Source organism: Bos taurus, chromosome 20 (genome assembly GCF_002263795.3).
Source record: "Bos taurus isolate L1 Dominette 01449 registration number 42190680 breed Hereford chromosome 20, ARS-UCD2.0, whole genome shotgun sequence".
In the NCBI taxonomy this organism is placed as follows: domain Eukaryota; kingdom Metazoa; phylum Chordata; class Mammalia; order Artiodactyla; family Bovidae; genus Bos; species Bos taurus.
Genome location: NC_037347.1, coordinates 13653640 through 13661177, shown reverse-complemented (window position 1 = coordinate 13661177; position 7538 = coordinate 13653640). Strand labels below are relative to the sequence as shown.

Below are 7538 nucleotides of genomic sequence, written 5' to 3'. Positions count from 1 at the left end.
AGGAGATTTTTCCTGTGATGATTAAAATTAGCTTATATAATACGCTTACTTTTATACAATGGCCAAAATGGATAACTAGCTTGGTATTACTAGTATACCCGGCTGCCGTTTCTCTTCCTAACTTCCAGTTTAATGCTTTTACCTTCAGTTCAGCACTGAATAAGCCCGAACACTTTGGCACTATCTGTGAACCTTCTACTTCTGCTCTTAGGCTAAAGCCCTAGGTCTGTTAATTCTTGCAGTCCTGAAGTAGTTAATAGCTCCCCACCCTCATAGAATGTCTTGAACGTCTCCCAGGTTATTTCAAGTGTTTGTCACTAGAGTACACCTCACTTTGGTAAATAATTCTTTGATGGACTTCATCAACTCCTTCCTTTGGATCCAAGCCAAAATCATCTGTAGGGCATACAGCTCTTTATTCAAACTTGGTTATAAATAATTATCTCTGGAACACAGAAGGAAGAACTGAAGCAATGACTTCAGGGACACAGAGTTAGACTAATTACCATCCTTGTACGCTGTTAAGTACAGCAGAGACTGGGGGCGGGGAATGGTTTGTTTCGTATCTATTGCGTTCCTTCTCGGGGTAAAACAAGGCCGTCTTGTCTGTTAACATATGTAAGGCAGTAACTGCAAAAACTGTGCAATGTTATGGTTGAGGCGTTTTATGCCATATGTGTTGATAGAATGCCTAAGCAGCTCTCTCCGCAATAAACGCAAACGCTGCCAGGCTGAATCACTAGAGCCAGCGAAATTCAACGACTGCACCACCGAAACCTCCAGGGTTGGAAGCCTACGTCGCGTATCGGAGTGTATCCAATATTTCCTCTAACAAAGGCATTATCTTGAGGCAATTTCGAGGGCCATTTTCCCCCTCCCAGGGCTAGCTTTGTCTCCCCACCCGTGTGAGGCTGAGACTCGGAGGAGCTGCGTTGCTGAGCGAGCAAGCTCGGAGCAAGGGCCGGCGTGGGAAGCTTCTCCGAGCTGCCGCTGTGGTTTCCTGCAAACCGAGCGTGCCATTAGAGGAAGTTGGAGTGCTGCAGTTGAAAGAGATACCTGCAGCCTTGAAATCGGGGTTGGACTTGAACCGATCACTGTCGTACAAAGAAACTCAATCGGCCGGGGTGGCGGAGGCCTGGAGACTCTCGGTCTCCCAAGCTAGGCACCGGGCAAGCCGGGTTCCACTTCGTCGGAGTCCCCCACCCTGAGGAGCCGGGGAGCGGCAGGCAGGCCTCTGGGGCCTGGGCTGCAGCGGGCCTCACCAGCGAACCCCCGGCCGCCACCAGCCCCGCCCCCCGGTCCCCGGCCCGCCGCCCCCAGCCGCCGACGTCGGCCCGCACCGCCCCCGCGCGCGGTGACTGGCTCGCGCCGGCCTCCAGCCTGGCTGTTGGCGGTTGGGGCGAAGCCCGCGGGAGGCCGCCCCGCCCCCGCCGCGGAGCCGCCGCCGCGCGCTGCTCTTCCCCCCTCGCCGCCGGGGCGGTGGCGCTGTTGCCGCCGCGGCCTGTGAGGCAGTGACTCCCCGGCGCCCCAGCCCCCTTCCTCCTCCTTTCTCTCCGCTCCCTCCCTCCCCTCCCCTCCCCTCGCAGTCTCTCGCTCGAGTGAATGTGGCGCGGCGGCGCGGGACGCAGCCTCGGCCCCTGCCGCGGCCCCGCGAGCTCCTGAGGAGACGAAGCAGCCGCCTGCCCTCAGCCTTTGCGCTTCCCGGGGGAGCCACCGCCGCCTGGGAAGAAGAACGAGGAGGGGCGCGAGGGGACGGCGGCGGGAAAACGGGAGGAGGAGGAGAAGAGGGCTTGAGGGCGAGGAGGGAAGGCGGGGAGGGACGGACGGAAGGACGGACAGCCCGACGGACGGCCCGGGGAGGGGGCCGCCATCGAGCCAGCCCGGCCCCTCGGCTCCGGCTCGGGGCGGCCGCGGCGGCGGCGGCGGCGGCGCAGGCGAAGGGCGCGGCAGGCTCTATCGAGACAATAACCCCGCCGCCCGGCTCCGGGGGCGGCGGCGAGGAGGAGGTGGCGGCCTAGCGCGACCGCGGCTCTCCCAGCGCCGCGGCGACGTCTTCGCCCCCGCCGGCCGGGTTCGGCCGCCGTCGGGTATCGGGGCGCGCGGGTCGCCCGCAGTCCCAGGCTCGGGGCGGACGCCCCCTCCCCTCGCCCTCCCCGGCGCGCGTGGAGCTGGTTTTCCGGGTTCCCCTGGACCGAGCTGGATCCTGCTGTTCGCCAAGGCAGGAAGTGAGTTTCGCACGGTAATTCCGGGCGGTGTCACGAGTGAAAAGTTTTTTTTTCGGCGGGGATCCTAGTTGGGGCTGGGAAACTCCTGCAAAACTCGAGACCGGGAAACCAGCCCGCGCGTCCCAGCCCCCACCAAAGCCACCTACTCTTCCTACTGCGGGAGGCCACTCCACATCCGCTCTCACCGGAGAGAGAAATTGGGCTGGATCCGAAGTGACTAATGAAGGGAAGGAAATCATGTCAGGCGAAGCCTTGAAAAAGCTGCCTTGAGACACTGCCCGACCGAAAGGTAAATTTCACGAGAAGTGTCTACGAGCCACAAAGCTCCCGGGCCAGAAAAGAGAGGAAACTTTAGTGTTTTTCGTTTTTTTCTCAAGTTCCCCTAAATTCTTTTCTCATGTCGAACGGGAAAGTGTTTTAGGTGCTGAGTAGTAAGATGTTACTCCCTCTTTGGTTATTTTAGAAGAGGTTGTAAGAATGAGGTGGGACGAAAAGTTTTAAGCAATCCGAAGGAAGAGTGCCTTTGTTTGGCACAAGGTCCAGAAGTCTTAGATTCCTGGAACATATACACTGTGTATATTTCTGATTCATTAAGTTTGTGAACCTGGCAACTTTTGTTTTGGATGAAAGTTAGGTCCCTGCGGGGAGCGATTTGCTGCTGCTGAGATGGCTGCCACATTTGTTTATACTGTTACCGATTAGTTGGCCTTCGCGTTTAATTGTATCTATATAGATTTGTTTTTAGTAGCAGTCTTTATGGATATATTTCATTGAGTTTTATGAAACAGAAACCTTTGCCATTCTTAGTCGTTTTTCTAGGTGGGTAATAAGTAGATTTCTTCAATAACTTGTTCCTTTCAGACATTTAGAACTTGATCATATTTGTTTGGTTAATCAATTGAAAACAACGGTCGGCTAGATTTTTCTTGTTAACTGCGAGTAGAAAGAAAAAGGAGGGAGGAAGTATTGTCGATAAAGAGTGTTAACAATTAAAAACACACGTAAACACCTGTGAAATAGTTTGGTTTGTTGGGACTTAGGTGCAATTCAGAAGAGGACACAGAGGAAGGAAAGTAAAACGCTTACAACAATTTTCATGGGCATCACAGTGATTGTCATAAACATCTGTGCTTTTGGAATAGTACAGTATTTACATTTTTGTGTTGGCCCGAATGTTTTGGCCGCCTAAGAGCTGATGAGTATCTACGGTGGGGCAGGGGTTATTGAAGCATGGGAGACATTCCACCAGTCAGTCATAAATACAAACACTTCTGAACCAATCGGTAGTCTTTATAGATCAAACCAGTTTTGGTCGCAGCAAACACAAAACGGTTTCTTCAGTGGTGTTTTAATGTGTCTTTTTAAGGTTGGTTTTTTTCCGTTTGTACTTTTGTGGTAAAGGGAGGTGAAAGATTATACTATGCTTTTGAATAAATATTAAATAAGTATGGTATTTGGTTGGTAGGCATATCTTAAATATAAACGGATGTTTAATTGCCCATGCTACCTCAGGAAAGAATAGTTGGCTTTCTTTAGTTCAAAGGAGAGAAAAGTTAGGTCATAAAGGACTGGATCAAATTATTTCACAAATACATTTCAAAATGGGAATCTTTCACCTCTGTTTTGAATTTTTCCCTAAAGCTTAATCTCTAGAACGCCTTTAAAATTTTTTAAAATTGTTGCTAAGATTTGTGAACCATCAGGTAATTCCTGTTAAGTCAAAGTAACTTTATCAGGAAATTTAAAGTAGTTAACTGATCTACTTTATGATTTTGGAACATATCATTAGGCAACGAAAGAGGTTATTCTTGGGCATCTGAAAGAGGGGAACAAAATAAATGGCATTGAACTTCAGTCTCCTTATATGGTTTATACTTGGCTTCAGAGCAACAAAGCCATAATAGAGCAAGTCTTTTATAGAGAGCTATCACTTTGCAAAAATGTTTCTCTGCATTAGTAAATTTTACTTATAGAAAGAGTTATAGCCCTGGAAAATACCTACTTAAATCCCTGTTTTTAGATATAGTTCTTGATTTTTCTTTTTCCCTTGGGGGACCAATAGTATGTTTAAATGCAGACTGAGTTTGGTATTGAATTAACTTAAAGGAATTTTAGGTTTTAATATATTATCAAACTATATTTTTCAAAATCTTGTTTAAAATGTGACAGTGGTTTAAAAAGATTAAAAAATGATAATTAAAATATTTTAAAATGGCTTCAAAATTTGGATATTCTTAATAATCTAAGAGTTTTCTTGATTAAATTGGCAAGTCTAGAGTACTTCCAAGGTGTCTGTACAAAATGCACACTGAGTGGCACTGTTTATTGAAGGCACTCAAGAGTTTTCCATGTTGATAAACTTAATCTTTCAACTAATTGATTCAAATATTATATTATGAAGTCTGCCTATTGTTTGAGAACAAGCTATTGCAAATTTTTCATGTCTAAAAAGCTTACAGAGGTTTAGATATAGAAAGCAAATTTTTTATTGCATGTTTTTTCTTAATAAAGTGGTAACTATAATTAGTGATATTTCATATGTATTGTTGGTAAATCTCTAAAATTCAGCTATTTTAGTGATATTGGTATTGAGCTCTTGGTAGAAACAACACCTTACTATAAGACAGACATGAAAATTTCAGAACATTAGGTGCATATTTGGCCATTTATTTTAAATAATTGCTTATAGATGACACAGTTTAGAGTTTAAGTTGTTTTTGGTTTAGAAATAGATTATGGCAGTGTTTATTAAGTATTTGGGCTAATGCAGATTTTAGTAATGGTGGGTAGGAAAGTAATTTTTCCTTTTGTAATTGCTACTTATCTAGATTGTCTTTAAACAGACTTGGTTGACTGCATTTTTATTTTGACTCTTACCCTTGCTCATCCATTTCTCTATCACGTCGTGTTTTTTTGGGGGGCGGGGAACACATATGTTATAAATTCCTAAAGAAGCCTTTCTCTTTTCCTTTCCTGATAACATATATTGTACCTGTGTTTAGTTCTTCATAAGAAATTATTCAGTTTTTGAATGCACACTATTTACCACGAAAAAATCTGTGTGTGAATTATGCTCTATAATACCTACTTTCGAATTCTCTAAGGAAATAAGCTCAACATTTCTGCTTTCCACTTTTTCTGTAATTTTACTCCCTATTATTTTTTATTTCTTTGTGCCTGTAATCACTTGAATGGTAGTACGCCCATCAGATTTAACTTTTAATTTTTTCTGTCTTGTTTCCTAATTGTAAAGGAGAAATCTAGCTTTACTCAGCATTCTTCTGTAATTCCTTTATCTTCCTATTTTTATAGTTAGCTTCATTTACTTCCCCTATTCACTCCATGTTCAGCTTCTGTTTTTTTAATTATACTTTGCTCGTCTCCCATTTCTGAACTTTACCAGTTTATGCTGACCGCTTCAAAAATTGTTTAAAAGATGAGTAGAAGACATTTATTTGGTCAGTTCCACTGAACTTTCAACATCCCTTTTCATTCCCACTCAATTTACATGCCAATATTTAACCTAATACTCCTCAGTATATTTTAATTTTACTTTGTTTCTTCATTTCTTTTTTCTCTTCAATATCCCTAAAATTACCTCTGTTAAGATAATATCATGTTATTAGGTATTCTTACATTAATTAACCCCCTTTACCTTCTTGCTTTATTATGCTTTTGGCCTCTTAGAGCACTAAAGCTTATACTACTGTATCTCCCTTCTCTATTCCTTTCCTTCTTCTCAGATTAGGTGTCATATTTGTCAGTGTCTACATTTTTGAAATTGCCTTCTTTTATCTTGTTATGAAATAGCATGAAATTCTGTCACTTACTTTATTCTTCTCACTTCAAATTTTTCCAGGTACCATTGGATGAATGCCATGCCAGGCTTTATAATTGACAATGTATAGAAAAAAAAAGAATAGAATATCTAAAAATTAAGTTAATAAAAGAAGATTCTACTTATCTGGAGATTATTTACTTGTAGAATGTGGTATAAAAAATTGAAAATAACAAAGATATTTAAGTAATCAAAATAGATGTAATAAAATCTGGGGGCTTCATTCCTAGGGGCATCCTTATTCACAGCGCATTTGTTTTTGATTATACTGAGCTGTTTCTTGCCTTTCATGTACTAGAAGAGGTGAGAAAGCACATTGACAACATCATGAAGCTAGGGACTATGCTACAATGAGAGAATAGAAAAGTGGAAAAAAGATTAACTTAGAAAACAGAGTAGTCTCACATTGCAAGGAATATAGCCTATGTTTTGTAATAACTAAATGGAAAGTAACCTTTAAAAATTGTATAAAAAAAATTTAAATAATCTCAGCTTGCCTAGAGTGCTGTATACATTTTATTTGTCGTTAGGAGGATTCACTCAATTATAGCATAGTAAAATTACAAGTAATAGTAATTAGCCCTAAAGCAGCTGTTTTCAAACTTTTTATTCTTAGGATTCCTTTACTCTTAAAATTTGCTGAGAACCGCACAGAGCTTTAGTTTACATGGGTTATATTTATTTTATTTCCTGTATTACAGAGTTTAACAAATTAAATAAACCATTGTGTGTTAGTGTAACACTTTTAACAAAAATATAACTGTTTCCCAAAACAAATAGTGGCATTATTATATGTATTTGTAAGGCTCTTGTGTCTGGTTGAATAGAAAACAGTTTGATTCTCATATCTGCTTCAGCATTCAATCTTGCAGTATACCGTTTTGGTTGAAGTATATGAAGAAAATCCAGTATCATACAGACATATGGTTGGAAAAGGGAGAGATATTTTAGCCAAAACTTGGCAAGTGGTAGTTGGTTCAACCTGCAGTGTTGAATCTGAAATCATGTTAATGAATTTCCATTTCTTGTTTCCTGAAAGTCCATGGTGTAGCTTGCACTTAGAATGAATCTTTTACCTGTTTACGATTTTGTAACACCATGTATTGGTTGTTTGGGAAATATTGGTTCGTTGAGTTAGTACATTTTTCCCCAAAAGTTGACACATTTCATTTTGCAGTAATAAAATCAGAAAACTTGTTAATGTCACAAGTGATCTCATTAATATGAAGCTGTCAAGCTCAGGGTGGCAGATACAAGTTTTCCACAATTCTGAATTTTCACTTGGAAGCTCAAATACTAATCATTGGTAACAAATACTGTCAGTGTTTTCCCCTTGAAGTTACAGGCTTACTTGGTTTATTTTTGAGAAAATGTCTGCCAAATTCTTAAATCTGTATAACCATAGTTTCTCATTCTCTTTAAGGTCAAAATGTTGTTCCATTTAAAAAAAAAAAAAAAGGCTAGTTTACTTTATA

At 42.1% G+C, this 7538-nt stretch overlaps 1 protein-coding gene across 8 annotated transcripts in view; it reads left to right on the top strand.

Moving 5' to 3' along the window:
• Nucleotides 1-1584: 1584 nt before the first annotated feature.
• The window catches only part of ERBIN (erbb2 interacting protein), a 129973-nt gene continuing 124019 nt past the window's right edge, over nucleotides 1585-7538 (top strand). For all 8 annotated transcript variants that reach the window (XM_005221458.5, XM_024981265.2, XM_059878706.1 and 5 more), the window contains exon 1: nucleotides 1585-2514. The gene's annotated coding sequence lies outside the window, so the exon portion shown is untranslated. The remainder of the gene's footprint in view (nucleotides 2515-7538) is intronic.